The sequence below is a fragment of the Lycorma delicatula genome, chromosome 2 (assembly GCF_047948215.1).
Source record: "Lycorma delicatula isolate Av1 chromosome 2, ASM4794821v1, whole genome shotgun sequence".
NCBI lineage: Eukaryota > Metazoa > Arthropoda > Insecta > Hemiptera > Fulgoridae > Lycorma > Lycorma delicatula.
The window spans coordinates 97,852,196-97,873,378 of record NC_134456.1 but is presented as its reverse complement, the minus strand read 5'-3'; the positions used below and the strand labels follow the sequence as shown (position 1 = coordinate 97,873,378).

Genomic DNA, 21,183 nt, shown 5'->3' with positions numbered 1-21,183 from the left:
AAAAAAAAAAATCCTTAATATTCTCAGCAATAAGCCCCGAAGATCCGCTGCTTATGCAATTTACGGCCAACACTGTTTTCGTCGAGTCGACATACTCTCCTCGATTTCAATTTCATAACGGGTCCGACAATTATCATTTGACTGTTAAAGATATCGTGAACTTAAACCTCAAGCACATAGCCATTTTAGTCCACAAAAGTGTCGCGATCGATTTCTAACTCGTGTTCGCCAAACTTGACTGATGCTAGGTCCTTTGCTCTAGCATAAATAAAGAATACTACTTTCCAAAATTGTAATTTAGATGAATCAGAAACATATTTTGGTGTAACCGTTTATTTTTTACACCCCTCCTTAGAGCGGGTGGACCCGTTCACCCGCTCTAAGGAAACATTTAAGACATTTTATATTAGGATTCAAAATGTCTAACTGAATAGACGTGGTGTGTAATAGTGCGTTTTATGTAACGTACCTGTTTTTTGACGACTAGAGTACTTAATTTTTTTTTGCTTTATATTATCAGAATTCTCTTATGGGTACGATACGATGCATATAAAGATTCTGATAAATGAAAAAACGATTTAATTATATTTATATAATTCATTTACCACAGTCTGGATAATGAATTGGAAATAAGCGATATTTCTCACTTTCATAAATAAGCCTCATGAGGGATATTTTTTATTCTATGAAAATGGTTATGTCGTTTATGAATGATGAGTGATATTATGTGTTAACCTACGTTTCGCAAAATCATATCGTTAATTTCTACCCGGGTCGTGTAGAATTAAGTGTTCCTGGAAAAACAAAACATCATCGTTTTTATTCGTATCGCATTCAACTCGACGCAAAAAATTCATAATAAGATGACGGTAAGCAAAAACAAGACTGGACAATGTCGTTTAATTAATGATTAATAACCGGCTAAATACAGATCTGTATGAACGTGTACGAATGTGCTTAATGTGGACATATGGACTCATAAGGTTGATAAATAAATAGTTAACAAATATTAATAAAAAAATTGTATAAATTAACATCTTCGATATTACTATAGAGAACAACTGGAAAAATAATTAACTTTTCTTGAAACATAACGGGAAAAGTTTCGATTAAACTGTTTGTTAATAGTTATTAAAGCCCTTTAATATCGGCTACTAAAAAATGGCTGGGCGGTTATACTTCTAGATAACTATTGCAACAAAAACGTGACCCCACGTTAATAGTGATTTGAACGAGGCTAAATTGATGTGGTAGGTGGACAGTTACGCTTCCTTTAAAATTCATTGATTACCTGATTAGGATCGTTTGCAATGGTGGTACGTAAAATTCAAATGTATTAAAATAACAAATACTGCATTCTAGTGATCACGTGTAGGCGACGTAAGTTAATAATTTAAAGAATAATTTAATTTAAAAGTATAAATGAAGCTGCTTAGAGAAATCAAGGACACTTGTATGACTAATATAAGTGCAATATTTGTTCCAAAATAATCTCTGATATAAAAAGATTTTAAATCGTTTGTTCTGTACTTTTATTTGCTTGAATTAATTTTAAATAACAATAAAAAATTCAAATTAAATGCAAATTATATGAAATATCTTTCTCTCTATCTTTAACATTAAAATATGATAGTTTTCATAATTCATTAAAATAATATTAAAAACGTTTCATAAAAACTCCTGTAAAGTTAAACGTTATCAAAAGAATTGTTCTTTCGTAGGTATGTAAGATTATTTAACTGATGACTCAAGAGTAAAAATATGTAGTGATTAAGCGGGAAACTTAACAATCACTGTACAGTGTAATTTAGAATAAAAAAAAATCTCTACTTAATAAAAAAATCCTTTATCTTTTATCACAAAATACCAAAAATCAAATATTAGGATTCGAAATTTCGAACTAAATAAACATGATATGTAATAGTGCGTTTTATATAACGTACTGTTTTTTGACGACTAGACTAATTTATTTTTTTTTGCTTTACTTTATCAGAATACTCTTACGGGTACGATGCATATAAAGATTCTGGTAGAGAAAAGGGATTTTAATTACATTGATATAATTCATTTATCACAGTGTTTGTAATGAATTGGAAATGTGCGATATACATTTTGGTTCAGTTAAAGAGGTTAATAGCTATCATTTAACTCCTCACTTTCATAAATTAGCCTCAGTTTTTATTCTATGAGAATGATGAGTGATGTTATGATTCCCAACAAATCGCCAAGAAACTATTTAAACGTGACATCAAGACACAAAAACGGTGAAAAAATTTGTTTACATCATACGATATATATACTTCCACAAAATAGACAGATTTCAAATGAAAACAAAATTATTTACTGTTATAAATTCTTCATGCGTAAGCTTAGTAGACATACAACCAAACAATAAAAGTAAAAAATATTACATAATCTTGTGAAACTAGGTATCCCCTGTAGTAACAACTGTATTAGAGGTTATACCATTATTTTTCAATGACCAAAATAATAAACTAACCATTTATTGAATAATTGTCAAGCGTGGATTTCCAAGTGGATTAAAAAAATAATTACATGATAAAGTCTTGCAATACTAAAATTTCAGCTAGTGACAAAATATTATATATATATATATATATATATATATATATATATATATATATATATATATACAGATTAAATCAGAACCATAAATACAATACAGTGATAAAATTGAAAACGAAATTAATCCTAGATAAAAGATTGAAAGAAAAATAATGATAATAAATAAAAATATGAAAATTTTAGTCATCGATTAACCTACAATCACAGGCCAATCAATTATAAAAAACTTTATCTTCAACTGACAAAAACCAATCATACATACACACACACACACACACACACACACACACACACACACACACACACACACACACACACACACATATATATATATATATATTTATTGCAAATATGCCGGTTAAGTTTATACAAAGACTTATTAAATACAAATAAATACTAGCATTTTGGTTGCAAATAAGGAAGATAAAAACATTAATAGAAAATAAAATCGCAGAATCTCGAATGGTAAATGAAAGACTAAAAATGAAGTGATTGATAGTAACCAAGAACAATGATTAGATATAGCAAATGTTGCTATAAGCTACTGAAGTTGAAAAAATCACCTGTAGATCATAAACAAAACCCACCGGGTTGGTCTAGTGGTGAACACGTTTCCCAAATCAGCTGATTTGGAAGTCGAGAGATCCAGCGATCAAGGCCCAGTAAAGTCAGTTATCTTTACACGGATTTCATAACAAGATCGTAGATACCGGTGTTCTTTGGTGGTTGGGTTTCAATTAACAACACACTTCAGGAATGGTCGAACTGAGACTGTAAAAGACTACACTTCATTTTCACTCATTCATCCTCTGAAATATTATCTGAACGGTAATTACCGGAGGCTAAACAAGAAAAAGAAAGAAAAGGCTATAGTATTTAACCCACCGAGTTTGTCTAGTGGTGAACGCGTCTTCCTAAATCAGCTGATTTGGAAATCGAGAGTTCCAAGCGTTCAAGTCCTCGTAAAGGCAGTTACTTTTATAAGGATTTGAATATTAGATCGTGGATACCGGTTTTCTTTAGTGGTTGGGTTTCAATTAACCACACATCTCAGGAATGGTCGAACTGAGACTGTACAAGACTACACTTCATTAACACTCGTACATATCATCCTTTGAAGTAATACCTGAACGGTAATTCCCGGAGGCTAAACAGCAAAAAAGATCATAAACAAAGCGCGTTTGCGACCAACGAAGCAGCAGTACGAATTCTGTATCTTAGTAGCCGAGATACGGCGGTTCGAGTGTATTTTAACATGAGGAAACGTGTATGTTCCCTCAAAACCTTTTTAGAAATTGACTGATTGAAGTAAGTGTGAGGTCATTTGAAGGCGCTTGACCTGGTGAGTGTTTGAGATCCGACGAATTCTATATCTTTATTAATTGCTGAGATATCTCGATTTAAATGCCATTGAGATGTGAGAAAAGCTCTATGTTCCCTTAAAACTTCTCTCACAATTGAGTGAGCGTAGTCGGTGCAAGGTGGTTAAATCTGTGGCCAGATGTACGTAATGAATGGTTTAAGAACACGACGAAGTCTAGTTACAAAATAATTGCCGAAAATTTTTTCAGTTTGTTTACCAAATCTTTTTTTTCTAATATGTAAAGATAGTTTTAATTAAGTCAATCGTAAAACGTATTCCGCAGGAAAAAGGGTGCTGAATTTAGAGAAAATTTTGCTTAAACAAATTTGTTAAGCTATATTTTTAGAAAAGCATTTCATGAAATTTTTTCCCGCCTCTATATTAATTTTTTCTATATTTTTCTTTATCACTTAAAGAGCTAGCTTAGAATAAAAGTAGCTTTAACAACTACATTACATTTTACACCTAAAATGAGAACCAATTGTTTTCATTACTTTTATTTTATTTTTTTCAATATTTTAAAATTCTCTTTAAATTTTTTTTCTTACCGATCACTTTATCAATAAATTATTTTTCATACATTTTCTCACAAAGTAAGAAAGCCCCGTAAAATAAAAAAAGAACTATTAGAAATCTGGGTATTTTGAGAGTTAAATCTTACTTTGTTAATCATCATAATCAGGAAAAAAAGCCCCCTTGATGTTTGGTTCCCAAACTTTAAAAAAATTCGTAAACTATTATTAGCTCTTTTTATCTCAAAATTTATAAAACTAATTTTGGTGAATATTAGCGTTATCAGAAGTCTTTTTAATAGGAAAAAATTGTACAAGAACATATAATGTCTTTTTAAGGTTATTTTCAAAATATTTTTGTTCTTTCCAAAATATTACTCTACGCCCCAGAGTGGAAGAACAAAGGAGTTACGGAATAGAGATACCCAATCTACCAGGGTTGGATCTACATCCGGCCTTAACCGTAATAAGTTTAGTTATTAGATTAAGGTTCTTAATAATTAGTACATTCTGAATTGTAATTGCTAAAGTTATTATATTGTTTTTTGTTTTGTTTTATATTTGATGTATTTTTTGTGAATTCAAAAAATGAAGGAATCGGGACGAAACGTGGCGACGTCTAGGGCCAGGTTGGCAGCCAGCTTACTTGCCTAGGACACCTTGGCTCACCCGCACACAAGAGCGGGGAAGTCGGAGTGCTTCCGATGATGACACGGTGGACCCTGATGGTATGAGACGGCGTGTTGAGGGGAAGGGCAGATCTCCTTGGAAGGAGCATCTCGGCTACCCAGAAGCGGAAGTTCCTATGATACAGTGGAGACCCCGATAGGGCCTCTGAGGGGGGGGGGCAATCTGCTGCCATAACATTGTGGGGCGATTGAGGCAATGCTTTAAGGCTGTACCGGTCGCTCTGGGAGTGACAAAAAAAGTTATTTTATTTTACAATTTCGTTCAAATTAAAAAAAAAATTTTTCTTAATATTTGAGCACAGAATGTATTTTAACGATGGGAATTAAATAAGAAAATAATAATTTTCATTAGTGGTTCCGTACCCTCCAAATGCAAACTCAGCATGTTTACCCACAGAGTGTGTGCCTTGACTGCTCCATAACCTAGAATCTGGTTTTATCAATGGTAAATTTTCTTTGAAATATAATTTTTTCCACCACATATCTACTGCATACTTCGTCATAGTGTCAGCAATTCAGCAAGTTAACTGATTCAATAAAAGGAAACAATAATTCAATTAAATTGAAAACTGATAATGAAAAGTTGAATGAAAACGACCATAAAAAAAGTTCCTTCAAATCGTTCAATTCAATCAGTAAGCGATAACAATCATCAACACTAATTAATGATTTATAATTCATTTGCTTAGCTTATTTTATTATCCTGTGCCTAAAGTGACCTTTTATTATTCATAACATACAATAATTATTTTATAAATTTATTAATGAAATTAGAAAACAAATTCTAAGAAAAATAATTAAAACAGTAGATAATGTTACACATAACATTAAAGAATAAAAAAAAAATAAAATTATTCCGTAACAAACCATGCCATCTGTATATGCGGTATTTGTCAAAGAGCATAGCCAGACTGTTATATATGTTATAAGTTTTTTAACGGTGCTTGTAGTTAAAGACAGTCCACTGTGCATAGCAGACAGACCATAATCCTATTGCTTGGTGAACGGTTTAGCAATAAACTAGCATTTGATATAGCCGCTCTCTTCTCCCACCTTCTTTTCGATTTAATTTTTAAATTCTAAACATGAAATTACTACTAAATCTATTTGAAGCTGTCTCATCCTATCTATCTTACTTGCCACATACTCTCGAATTACCGCTACAGTTACAGATTAGCCTGAATCATTTCCAGTTATACTATTAGGTCATAAAAAGCCAACACAATCGCGAAGAGTACGTGAAACCGAGAGAGTAAAGGGGAGGGGCAGTTCCTTTCTTCAAAATACAATACAATATAATTAGCTAATGCTCTACAATAAAATTTATTTTCATTTTTTTTTGTAAATTCCATAACCATAAAGGTCAACGAGTCACAAGTAACTCCTGAAAATGACAGTAATTCTCAAGAGTAACAAAATATCTTATATATATATATATATACACCTACGCGATTAAATTAGCTTACTTTTTATACAGATAAAAATTTATATTAAAAGATTTCAACTTTTATAACATCATGTGCTTATTTATGTACAAACAATTAATCGTAAAGAAAACCAAACAAGAGGTAGTAAGTACAAAAAAAATTAATTACTGTTTGCTACACATTACGTCTTCGGAAAAAAGTTAGTAGAGTCTGACCTATGGTTTATTGCTAACATACGAAATAATTCGCGTGACTTAAATTATTATAATTATAAAATTATATAAATATATAATGTAAGAAGACCAATATAACAGACCTGGGTAACGGCTTCCTTACAATTAAGAAGAAGTATAAGAAAATATTTATGAAAAAATCCAGAAGGATACTAAAAGGGATCCTTTTCTCAGGTTAACAGGTACGTTTAACAATCATACTTTGTAGTACTATCAATGGCACACCTCTAACAGCTGTTGTTCGATGAGAAGGGTTATCGGACCGCAATAGGAATTCAAAGAAAAATCTAAGGGACGATGAGAATTATCATGCTTCAACAGAGTATATAAACACTGCTCAGACCAAAAAAAAAAGAAAGTAAGTACGAAATGAGTGTTACAGGTTGTGTTCGACGCGATTGTTAGACGGCGTTATCAGTCAGTGCATAGTAACAACGAGTAAAATGACGTCATAAGCATCCAGTGTGGACACTGGGTGAATGCAGAAGTTGTTCGATGAGTTATTGGTAGCATGTTGTGAAAATGATAGCATTAAATTCATTCATAAATTGTTAGGATAGTTGTATTTTAAACAGGAAAGATATTTGCAGTAAATGGAATTGTATGAACCTTAAACTTCTCTTATCTCATCTTGTTATTAATGCAATATTAGCTGTTAATATAAGCCGTCATTTTAATGTCTTTAGTCAATGGGACTGTATTCTGGTTTTTATGATTTAACTACCTTTAAAAATCCTGTCCTTATATGAAATACTATTTTTTATGTAATTTATTTACTATTATTATACATTAATATTATTTATTACTGTTTGTTTGTTATTATTATTGTTTGTTGTTTACTATCTTCGTTTATAATTATTATTGATTTGCTTTATTTTCTATGATCTTAAACTAACAAATTTTATTTATATAAATATTTGTTAGTCTCTCAACATGCGGTTGAGCCGCGAACACGCGACAATATACATCAAAGATTCCAGTTTACAATCTTACGTGGCGTAGCGCGCAGAATAAGAAGAAAATGAACGCAGAGACCCAATAAGCATCGGAGAAATCTAACTTTAATAAAATTACGTACCATTTAATTATCGTTATATATCGTTTGTGTGGCAGAAGGATTTTTTTCTCGGTATGTACAATATGAAATAATCAAATGAATCAAAAAAACCAAATGATTTTAACGTAATATCTGATCGATTTACAATCTTTTTAAGATGGCTTAAAAAACTATCAGAATCATACAACCAAATTTTTAAACTCTCTTTGACTTCTTTTGTCTACTAGACCTTCAGAAGTCAGATTTGAAATAGTTCAAATATTTTTTAGAACCTCAACTCTGTAATTCCCTACTCTATAAAATAACTAGCAAAAGCTGTACGGTATGTATAAAAGATTTGTTAGTCGAATACGATATCTAAGCAGAAAGCATTTGACTGATTAAATTCAGGCAATTGTTATTCTTCTCTCTCTGTCTGTCTCTCCCACTCTCTCTCTCTCTCTCTCTCTCTGTGTGTGTATATATATATATATATATATATATATATATATATATATATATATATACACATATACATACATATAGTTTAGTAAACTAAAAAGAAAAATAAGAATCGATAATTAAATACTAATTTGATACTTATTTAAATCAATCAATACTATTTAATTTTTTTTTATATTAAACCTAATTTATTCGTTACAGGTAAGTATTTCTGGAATCAGTAATAGTTATTAACAGATATCGTTGATTATTTCAAATAAAACGACGTTGATATAACAGAAATGATGGATTTCAAAGGAAAAGAATCACGGAGATCTTAAATAATTCTAATAAATAACGAAATTTGTAAATACGTGAGTTCATTGAAATATTTAAATTATTCGTAAAAGCATAAGAAATGAGGCCTAAATATTTTGGTATAGTATCAGTAACTGTTGAAAAAATCTTAGGAATACAACATTAAAATCAATCGATATTATACTTGACTGTACTTATGAATAACTGGAGCCTCCAGTGTGAGCTTTTTTCATTAAGTATAACTACGTTACTGAACAGTATGAAGACCAACACACTGTTTGTTTGATTTATCAGAAATAAGGATATCAAAATGGAATAGAAATACCATATCTACTCTAGCCGAATTAAGTTGTTAAGAAAAGAAAAAGAATGGATATTCTGATAACAGAATCCCCCCTATAAAAGACCTTGAATTTGTCATCGGTATAAAAGAAAAAGAGCAGTACATGTAAGCGTAAATCCATTGACATTTAAAATTAAACATATCATTTTGAATGTAAGTTACATTTTTTTTAAATTAGTTTTTCATTATTAACACAAAACTTACGATTTATCAATATTTTGATGGTAAAATATAATAATTTCATTAATGTGTTTTTTTTTTTTTTTTAACAAATACATATTTTAAAGTATCTTAAATGTTGTGCGTGGAATTACATTGTGTTATTAACTGCAAGTTACTAACTGTATTAAGTTTCCCCCCTGCCACCCGGAACCACACCCTCCAATAAAGCTTCCCGGAACCCCCCAATAAAGCTTCCCGGCACTTCCCGGAACACGGTTCCGGGAGGCAGGGGCGTGTATTAAATTGAAGAATCCAATCATCACGTACTACTGGTCAAAGTTTAGAAAGATCAGTTGAGGCACAGAATAGGACGGATTGCTGGACCGGCGAATGGCTTCTTACTACCTTCGATGTCCTTTCGGGTACATTACCTTCTGTATAATAAGGCGTACCATAACTAATTCAATTTACGATTTCTAAACTTTGACAACGAAAAACTAAATTAGTCTTTTAACGATGTCAATTTAAAATGTATGTATACGAACGTAAACCTGTCTTCACATTCTCGTAAATGAAGTTAGATATAATTTTATATTTAAATTCTAAGCTTCGTTGAAATTATATTAATTAAATTAATACACAAGAATGAATTTTTTTTATACAAATAATTTTTCATATCTTAATGAATGAATTTTTTTATGATAAAAATTTATTATACTTTAAAAACACTTTTATTCTTGCTTCTGTTATAATAATTAGTTTGTTTTATCCTTTGTAACTTTACTTTACTTGAAATCTAATAAACGAAAAAGAAAGAAAATTGCAAAAATTTTATCTTTATAGAGAAGATAATAAAATTAAAAGTATTTTATCAAGATAAATGTAATTACATGTAGATTAAAAAATAATACGAAAATATTTAATATAAGTTTATAAAAATTTTTAAATAACATTTTGAAGCATAAAATAGGTATGCAACTTTATCTAATAATTACAACAGTGTTTTAATTCTAAACAAATTACGTATTACTGCTATAAAAAATTTTTATCATAGTTTTTTTTTTTACTTTTATTTCAAGTATTACTACAAACATGTTTTATAACGCATACGTTTGTGAATGTAATGTTATTTTTTTTAAATTAGGAGAAAAAGTCTGCCACATACAACTTCATTAATATTAAAAAATTATTAATATTAATTTCAAAATAAGGAAGTATATTTTGTAATCGAATTAGTGTAAAATTTAAAATTTTGTTTGTATAGAAAGATTAATATTAAGATCCATAAAGAAGTAAAACTTTATTAAACCTACTATTACTACATCCTTCCTTCTTTTTCTTGTTTAGCCTCCAGTAATTACCGGTCAGATAATACTTCAGAGGATAAGAGTGTAAATGATCTATAGACTTGTACAGTCTCGGTTTGGCCATTCCTGAGATGTGTGGTTAATTGAAACCCAACCACCAAAGAACACTGGTATCCACGATCTAGTACTCAAATCCGTGTAAAAATAACTGACTTTACTAAGCCTTAAACGCTGGAACTCTCGACTTCCAAACCAGCTGATTTAAGAAGACGCGTTCACCATTAGACCAACCCGGTAGGTTACTATTACTACATCCAATTAAAATCAAACTCACACAAATCATATTTCGAATATTAATTTGTATTTATTTATATTAACTAATTAAATCATAATAACATAAAATGTTCAATTTAGACCGGTTCTAACGGAATGGTTTTTTTTGGTTAATGAACATTTTTCAAAAACCGTAATAGGCTGTTTAAATATTACTAATGACTGTTTTAAATAATTTTTAAAAAGTGGAGTCTTCATTTTTCTATCGGATTACGAATAGCCTTGAATTAAATAATTTTATGTTTTTTTACGGTGACAACACTGATAAAAAAATTTTAAAAACTTTTAGTGCGGCTGGTGCATTAAAAGTATTTCTATTTACGTAGATCACAATCAAGCAAAGATTAAATGTGCTACATTTAACAAAGAAACTTTCTAAAATACTTGGAATTAAAAATTGTACAGATTGAAAGAAAACAACATGAAAGAAGAATCAGTATGAATTTTATAACCGATACATGTACGCATTTGTTGAATGAACAAGAGAATAATATTACGGAACAATAATTATTTATTCACTATTTCACAATTAGCGTAACGTTTCAGTACGTTCAAAGTGAAGGTAAAAGGTATATATCGGTGAGGTATGGATGTAGTAATACAGAATATATTTATGAATTTTCAGAGATATACCGTCCATCGCGTATACAAACTGACAAAATTATAAACGCATTAATTTTAAGTGAACATCAATCATAAATATTATTTATTGGATTCATCGTAAACAGAAAATAATATAAATTACCGGATAATAACAGATAATAATAAACAATTCATTATCTTAAATATTGTGACAACGGGCACAAGTAGGAAAGATTCCACGACATACTTCCGCATTTGTTTAACGCTTTCGATTTAAAAAAAGAAAATCAACAAAAATGTAATCATAATTTTTGATTATAATTCTAAATTCTGACTACATCGTGCTCAAAAACATGCTTCGTGATTAACATAAAACGTTAAAATAATATAATTTAGAAAAAATAAAGTGGTAATTGTTTCTTATAAATAGTGATGAATAACAATTTAAGTCACAGTAATATTTAAAAAAAAAAAAAAATATATATATATATATATATATATATATATATATATATATATATGTATATACATGTTTTTTTTTTATTTTTTATTAATTTCAACTCTAAAATCGTAAAAAGCAACAAAAAAACTGAAATGAATATTAACTAATATTTATAAATCTTAATTAAGAAAACAGAGTTTGTTTTTACATAGTAATGCAAGTCGCGCGCGGATTTATTGTAGCCGAAATACTTGCTCCACTAAACATTGTTCCCACTACACAGATTTAAAATAACATAACCTAGTAATTAATCAGATAGCCCACCAGCTTGATCTAGTGGGAAACGCGTCTTCCCAAATTAGTTAATTTGGAAGTCGAAAGTTCCAGCGTTCAAGTCCTAGTAAAGTCAGTTATTTTTACACAGATTTGACTACTAGATCGTGGATACCGATGTTCTTTGGTGGGGTTGGGTTTCAATTAACCACACTTCATTTTCAAAATTTGAAAATGAATTTAAAAGCTTAATTTGAAAATGAAGGTCAAAACGAAAACTGACTATTACAATAAATTGTAGAAGGTTTAGCTATCACAAAAAAAATCTCCACGTGTTAGCTACATCATTTCAAGGTCCTCACACAACCCAGGCCGATAACTATCGAGGAGTCAATGAGATATGAGAAGGAAAATTATTAAAATATATTGTATTTCGAAAAGTAATGTAACACTAAGGATACTGAGAAAGGCAAGGTACGAGCTGTATAGAATTATAAAGAAATAGTAAGACAAATTAATACTACAGATTTACTAAAACATCGAGCGAAGTATCTAACGTACAGCCACCGTCAAAATACAGGAAATGGTACTGACTTCAGGAACAGATCGATTCAGGAACGAACGGGAAACAACGTAGCTTAGAAATGAAAAATTCTTTCTACCACACATTTATCACCCTGTGGAATAGCAGCCGCCATTTCGACACGTAGTTCCACCTACTAGCAAAGAAATAAAACATTTCATCAATTCAGAAAACGCGTTTGACCATAACTGCGTTTGAAAACAAACAATCTGATGAAATGCCAAAAGACTGAGCTGAAACAAACTTCGCTTCGCTCATTCAAATAATTTTTTTACATGAAATTTTATTAGTAAAACTAGTTAGTATTACCACAACAAGCCTGTTAGCATTTTAATGCCAAGAACCTATCTATCATTTTTCCTACATAGACTAAAACTTTGTCGTTCTCGCTAAAGAAACGTGTATCCTACTTTTGAAAAAGTTTAGAAATATCCGATCGATTAATTTGTGGAGGGAGAACGAGAATGGACTGTTAAAACGGCCAGGTAGACTGATTAAGTGGTCAATCTCTAATGACGAAGTATACTTTTCCTTTCCTGGCAACATAGCGGTAGAACTATGTTGCAAGAATGAAAGTATGATCATCGGTCAAAAAATGGGGTTGGTTTTTCGCAATTCTCGACTTTTATGACCCAGGGAGCCCCCGAAAATCTGATATGGACACCACGTGACTTCCTTGTACGCCTATTAAATTACACATATATTTTTTATTACATTTTTTTGTGATTATTGAATTTAATGTAAAAATGTTTTTACAATCAGAGGTTAACAATTATTAATAATTCAATATATTTAAATCTGATTTATACAACACATGACTTCCTTTACGCCTTTCTTTTTACCTATCTTTTTCTGTTTAGCCCCCGGAATCACCGTAAGGTATTACTTCAGACGATGAATGAAGATGACATGTATGAATGTGAATGAAGTGTAGTCTTGTACAGTCTCAAGTCGACCGTTCCTGAGATCTGCGTTTCTTGTACCTATTAAATTACATTTAAACAAAAAATGTAAGTACATAAACTTCTATTTCATTAAAAACGTCTGATTTTTTTTCTTATTTTTTTTACTTCCTTGTACGAAGTAAAGGAAGTATTGTGATGGCGAAAAATTTCGGTTTCCAGATTTCAACGTAAATATCCATTTTGACTAATTACGGGCTGACATCTGTACGTACGTATGTATGTATGTATGTTTGTATCTACGTATCTCGCGTAACACAAAAACGATTAGCCGTAGGATGTTAAAATTTTAGATACAGAGCTGTTGTAACATCCATTTGTACACCTCATCTTTTCATTGCAATCGAATAAACCAAAAGTGTACAAAAAAGCCCAAAATCCCCAAAATATTAATTTTGGACCTTTTCTTACCTGCAGTAATAAGCTCTCATTGAGAGCTTTTCAACGATATATCAGAAGTGGTACTTATTTTCATTGGTTACAATTATAGCCAAATAAAATTTTAATTAATGAAATATTTGGATCTTACGAGAAGGCAATATCGGTTTGAATCAGGCTTAATCTCATTTTTTTTAAATTAAAATATATTAATTTATTTCTCATTTAAAAAAAAAATGACGAATAATAATTCAACAAAAAAAAATTTCACAAGTTTTTAATGAAGTACTTTGAAGTAATTTTCATTAAAAAAAAAAAAAATGTGTGCATGCAAAAAAATGTGTACAGGCGTACAAGGAAGTCATGTGTTGTCCACAATAGATTTTTTTTTTTTTACGAGGTAATTATTAATAAATCAATATATTTAAATTGAGGTAAAACGTAGTGGGTATGTTCGTACGTAAGTACATATATACGTGCGTGGATAAACCAATATTGATGAAATTTGACACAGAAACTCGTATTTATGGAGTAATTAGTTGGTAAAAAATTATATTTGTATTTACTGCTAATTTTTTGACCAAATTTTTTTTAATGTTTTCCTAAGCATAGTAGTAGTCCAAATAGCCCAGGAAAAAACTTTGGAACCAATATTGAAGGTGGGAAGCCCATTGAAGTTTAAAAATATAATTAGTTGAATTTTTTAAAATTTCTTTTAGTTTTGTTTGGTCTTGCTTTTTCTTATTATCACCATCAAGGAGCACCACCTCATCACAACATAATAATGGATTTAAAAACAAAATCTGTCACCAATGCCAGGAAAGCATAACTATCTTGTTATCAGCTTTTATCTTTTTTCATTTATTCATTATAAAATATCTGAAAAAGCTACCTAAAAAAATTACCTTGATTCTATAAAGATAGTATAGCTATGTGATCAGTTAAAAAAATTATATAATTTTATATATATATATATGTATAAACTGAATATCGGAAGGATAAATGCTTTATAGATGGTGAGCAGTGAATAAATCAGATTTCCTGCCGTTATTATACAACTGGTCGTGTAGTGGCTCACGGATATGCAGCGAGATGATCATAAAGCAGTAAATTAAAAAAAAAAATAAAAAAATAAAAATTTGTGTCATAAAACGAAAATATTCTTTAAGTTCTTTGAAATACAATTTTATCGCGATGATTTTAAACATCTATGTTTAGTGCAGTGTGATTTTATTGGCACTGTCACGATCAATAAAATCATTGTGCCAGTAAAATAAGTTAGGGCAATGTTAATTATTTTGCACCTTACTTTATTTACTGCACGGTAGAAAATTATTATTAGTGGAAATTACGCAACTTGTTCAAACTTCTTATCTCTTTATATCCAGCTTAACAGTTGTTAGAAGCGGTATTTATTTTCTTTTAATTAGAAATTAAAACTTAATAAGATTAAAATATGTAGCAGTTTTACTACTCAAAGAAAATGATCTATCAGCGATCAACTACACTAAACTTTTCAAAATTAAACCAGTTTTCTAATCTATACAAAAAAAAAATGGATATTATAATAAATGCATATTATTTTACAACCAATCTAAATCATCAAAACTTAATATCGAATATACTATACATCATATTTAAAAGAAAGAAATTATAAGAACTTGCGGAAATTCTAAAAAATGTTGATATTCCTGTTTTTTAGGAATAATTGTAATTATTGTCCATTTAATTTCTTCATTATAGAATAGTAAGTGGTCCTACTGTTTTCCTCACTGTAGCATTCATATATGTTGACAAATTCTTGTACAAAATTCATTTACAAAACAAATTGTTTTGTTTTTTTTTTTAAATAAAATCTTAAGATTTTGTAAATACCAAAGGGCTAATTTCTTCCAACAATTGTATTTATTATTGTAATTATTATAAACAAGAAAAAGAGAAAGTAGTATTTTCTTATATATAAAGCCAAAAGTGTCTGCTTGTTGTTCTCGTATCACGCGAGAACCAACCGAACGATTGCTTTCAAGAGATTAATATTTTTACTTTATTATTATATTTCTTTGACCGTGACAACAGAAATGAACGACAGTAATTACTTTGTTATTTATCGGTATTATTTTCACAACCATGAGGGTAACGAAGACTGGAATAGCAAACGAAACCAGCTTTGCGGCCCTGGGGCAGATCCATGGTCGTCTCAAGGGTTCGTTTGGGCTTACTGGGCCCCGGCGGTCCAGACGGCGAAGCCCCCTGACAAGACGGTCACTTAATGTCTCATCATTAAGGGCATTTTTTTGTATAATTTTTTTCATACTCAAATCACTACTTTATTTTCAAAATCAAAAAATTTCGTAGAAATAATTATTCTCTGCTCCAAATAGTTACAAAAGTCATTAATTTGGTACAAAATGCTTCTTTATTTCTCTCACTTATTATCAGTTTTATAAAAAATAAAACCACTTCCATCACTCTTCCGCCTGTAATATATATAAAAAAAAGGTGAACAGAATTATTACTTTCTTCCAGTCTTTGATGATATAAGTACGGCTAAGTTATAGATAGAGACCGCGTAGAAAAAAGAAACACGATTCTGGATATTAAAAGAATATATAAATATATTTTTAACATAATTCAATAAATCAATTCCTCAAAGAAGATTCTCGAAGCAAAAAAAAAAAAAAAAAGACAAAGAAGTCTCGTTCCACTGGTCTTATTTTAGACTACATTTATTCATGCCGTTAACCTTTAAGCTCCGTTACTAATTTAAATTATATATAAATCATTTTGATGTTTTTTTTGTTAATTTATTTTTTTTTTTAATATATGCTTGAATATCATATATAAAAATATGGAAACAAATTTGTAGGATAATAATATAATCTAAAATATACTAAATTTTGTTTGCATATTTAATTATATTCATAAAAATATTAACATTAATTAAACGTGTTCCTATATTAGAACTGCGCAAGAAAATTTTAATTAAAAAGTTTTATATTTTAGCTCACACTCCTTTATATGAAGGTATATAATTTATTTGAAGCCTGCACAGATTTATACAGGATATTCATTTTACCATCATGCAGCCAAAACTTAAACTAGGATTAAAACTAGTTTGATGATTTACGGAATAAATAAACTGAATAATACGATTCCACGGTTATTCTTAAGAGTGACAAACAACCGATAATTTATTTTTGTTAACCTCTGAAAAAACCGTTAAACGGGCCGTACACGCTTACTTTTACTATAGAACATAATCGAGACTGTTTCCAAGTTCAATTTTTTTTCCCAGTGGCAATTCAAATTAACGTAGCAACAACAAAAAAAAACTTTATTAATAATGACTTTTCATTCATAATTAATTAAAAATATATTTAAATTGTAACGATAAACGTTTATCCTGTTAGTAAAAGAATGTAACTGTTATTATGGTAATAAAATAATAAGGCTTGTTCACTATCACATCAAAAGCTATAAAAAAACAAAATATAAAAATAAAAGAAAATGTCTCTACTATACAATGCTATATTAAGCGAATATTTTTGAAAAAATAACACTTTTGAACAGAATTAAATTAAACAAAAGACAAATGATCGAGCGCAATAGAAAAAAAGATCATTGCAAAAAGAATTTTCACGATTTTATTTTATTTCTTGTAAATTTACATAAAATGTATAAATTTACATAATGTATAATAATAAATTTTACAGAACTAATAAACTGTCCTTGTCTGCATCTACGAAAAAATGTGGAAAATTTTATTAGGATATATACATAAACTATGTTGTTTTTAATATTTAAATTTATTGGTTTTCTTATAACTGTTTAATAAATCTTCGATGCAATTTGATAAACGTATTTAATTATTGTGGAAAATCCCATATAATCGTGTATTTCAGTGTTTTTCGTAAACCACAGCGCTTCTGTTATATTTTTCAATAGTTAGTTGTGTTCTGGAATCGTACAGCGATTCCAAAACACATCATACCAATTATCATACCAAATTAGACTGAACAAATTAACCGTAAACCGGTTCACGTATTTATTTAACCGGTTCACATAATCTCTTGGATAATAGCGTGGGCGTTAGGCGCATAAAGTGACTGGATATTAGATCTGTAATTTTTCCAAGATTTGAGGTGAATCAGCTACCCTAGGATGTTGTCTACGTCAAAATTCTTCATTTCGTTCCGCCAGTTACTTTTGAAGATTCTTGTGTTGTTTCACCGTGTCACCGAGTTAGGTATTCTTCGTGTAATCGATAAGACTATTGTATGGTGTTTTCTTTGCTTTTTATATTTTGAACTTTATCGATGTTCTTTGGACTCATCTTTGTTTGCACTTATTTATGTTTATAATACATTTAGGTATATGTTTGTACTATGTTGTATTATGCATAAAGATATTTCAATGGAAACCCATCTCTACATATTATTTTGGTGTTAAGTAAAGTAAAAAAACTTACTTACGGTTACGGTAAATACGTTAACTGAAAGTTTTACCCTCGCCAACTGCTGTCTAATGTACTAGTCACTGGATTTTTCTAGTCTATCGTGTTTGTATTTTATATACAAATGTATCATGTTATTTGTAATAGGACAATGTCATCTGGTCAGATAGTACAACAAATCCGGCTAGTCCGTCCCGCCTACGCCAGCCGACAGTTCAGTCCACTAAGACAGGGACATGCGTTCAGCTCGTTTAGTGTAAATTGAAAGAGACTGTAAAGTAAACACTGCGGTAAAAAAACATTAAGGTCTCATGTGTGTTATACGACCACCACTAACTAAATATAAAAAATATTTGCGAAACATAAAAATATGTGCGATAAGACCCTAAATCTAAGAGTATAAATATAGTCGAACCAAACTTAACCTACGGTCGCTAGTCAAGGTTAGCGAGCGAAGCGAGTGTAGGTTATCGCACATATTTTTGTTTCTACTTGTTACTTTTTTTTGTCAACCTCATACACAAAATTTAGTTATTTTAATTTTATTTGATATATTTATAGTGGTGGTCGAATAACCCGTGAGACCGAAAAGTATAATTGTTAAAACTCCGCAGCGTAGTAGTAGCGTCTCGGTCTTTCATCCGGAGGTCTCGGGTCCGAATCCCGGTCAGGAATGGCATTTTTCATACACTGAAAAATTCCAATTCCATATTCCGCGTACAAGTTTTTCAAAGATTCTGTGTAATCTTATCGATTAAAATATACAATAAAATAAAAATGAAATATATGTACAAGTATAAAATTTTTAATGAAACGTGATAAAAATATAAATATTATAATAAATTTTCTCGCAGATTTAACTTAAAATCGAATACCGATGTTTTTGAACTTATATCATATAAGATGTCGTGTAACTTTATACAATACTTATCATAAGGGAAGACCAAATTTGGTTAAATTTTCAGTACTATAATTTATGAATAATAAAGCTTCTTAATTCATAAAATTAATCATTGTTGGGATAGAGATACATACATAGTAATGTACCAAAGAAATAAATTAAAGAGTAAAGGCAAATAATGAATAATACAGTTTTAAATTAGAAACAAAATTAATACAAAATGTAAAATAATTTAATTTAAATAATTTTCAATTTCAAATTCAAAGAATACAATCTATAACACCGGGATAACCAAGTATAGGCTACCCGGCTATTAAATCCATTTCTGTCCCTGCACATTTCATAACAATAACTCATATTGTACAAGAGTAACGTTCAATTTAGTAAATGCATGAATTAAAACTGTAGAATAAAATTTAATTAAATCACACATACACAGCCTCTTAGTGAATTAAATCCAATATAGATTTTATTAAACAACTACAAATAAATTAATCAGGAATAAATTTTCAAATTAAACAAAAAAGAAAAAAACATTTACAATTTTTATTTTAGTTTATTGATATCTATGCACGATAATATCATTATTAAAACGGATATAAGAACTGAAGGTGAAAAAAAAAGTACCATACAAAATTTGTAAATTTTTTGTATTTTTTTTTTTAATTTCGCCATTTTTTAAAAATTTAGAACGAATACATTAAAGTTATTTAATAATAATAATAAAAATTGATTTATGTATGAAAACCCTCCTCCCTCTCCTCATCCATCCGCCACCTCCATGAATGTATTCGTATAAAACCCTCCTCCCACTCCTCATCCATCCGCCACCTCCATGAATGTATTCGTATGTAATCAACAACAGGAAAGGGGTAAATAATGTATGTGTACGAAGTGTAGCAGAACAGTAAATGAAAAACTTTAATGTTTACACTACACTACCCTACCGGAAGTTTGAGAACTAACTTACGTTATCAGTATCGAAAAAAAAAAATTAAAATTGCAGACGGTCAAATCAAAACAGTAAGTTTTGATTTGACTACACATTACACGGTAATGTGTAGTCTTCTTTCCCTTTTCCTGTTTTAGCCTCCGGTAATTACCTTTCAAATAATACTTCAGAGGAGGATATGTCAGTGTAAATGAAGTGTAGTCTTGTACAGTCACAGTTCGACCATTCCTCAGATGTGTGGTTAATTGAAACCCAACCACCAAAGAACACCGGTACCCACGATCTAGTATTCAAAACCGTGTAAAAATAACTGACTTCACTAGGACTTGAATGCTGGAACTCACGACTTCCAAATCATCTGATTTGGGACTACGCGTTCCCCACTAGACCAACCCGGAATGTTAATGTACCTAGCTTACCTAATCGTAAAAAAACCTATCCCAAAAATAAATTAAACACTAATGTTAAGTGTTTTAGTAATTAACTTAAAACAATTATCACTTATGTTACATAAAAATTAAAGGTTTATAATAATCAATTTAAAAAATATAAATATATCATCCGTGTATATGTGAACATTTTATATGTGATATCAACTTACTTTCAACGCGTTTCGGAAATCTGTTCCATCCTCAGGAAATCACTTACTAGAGATCGTCATCGAATCAACACAAAATGAAAACCGAAAAACAATCACACACGTATTTACACAAAGATATAACACAATCAACAAATATATAAAACCACGCACAAAAGCGATGTGTGCACACCGTCGTTTTATGTATTTGTCGATTGTGTTATGACTGTGCGTAAACGTGTGTTAGTTTTTCATTTTTCATTTTGTTTTGATATGATGACCATCTCCAGTAAGTGATTTTTCGAGGATGGAACAGTGCTCCGAAACGCA

The 21,183-nt window shown here is 29.9% G+C and overlaps 1 protein-coding gene across 15 annotated transcripts in view; it reads right to left on the bottom strand.

Annotated features, from left to right (window-relative positions):
- The window catches only part of trol (terribly reduced optic lobes), a 1,106,314-nt gene that overhangs the window by 584,040 nt on the left and 501,091 nt on the right, over positions 1-21,183 (bottom strand). The window lies entirely within an intron of this gene.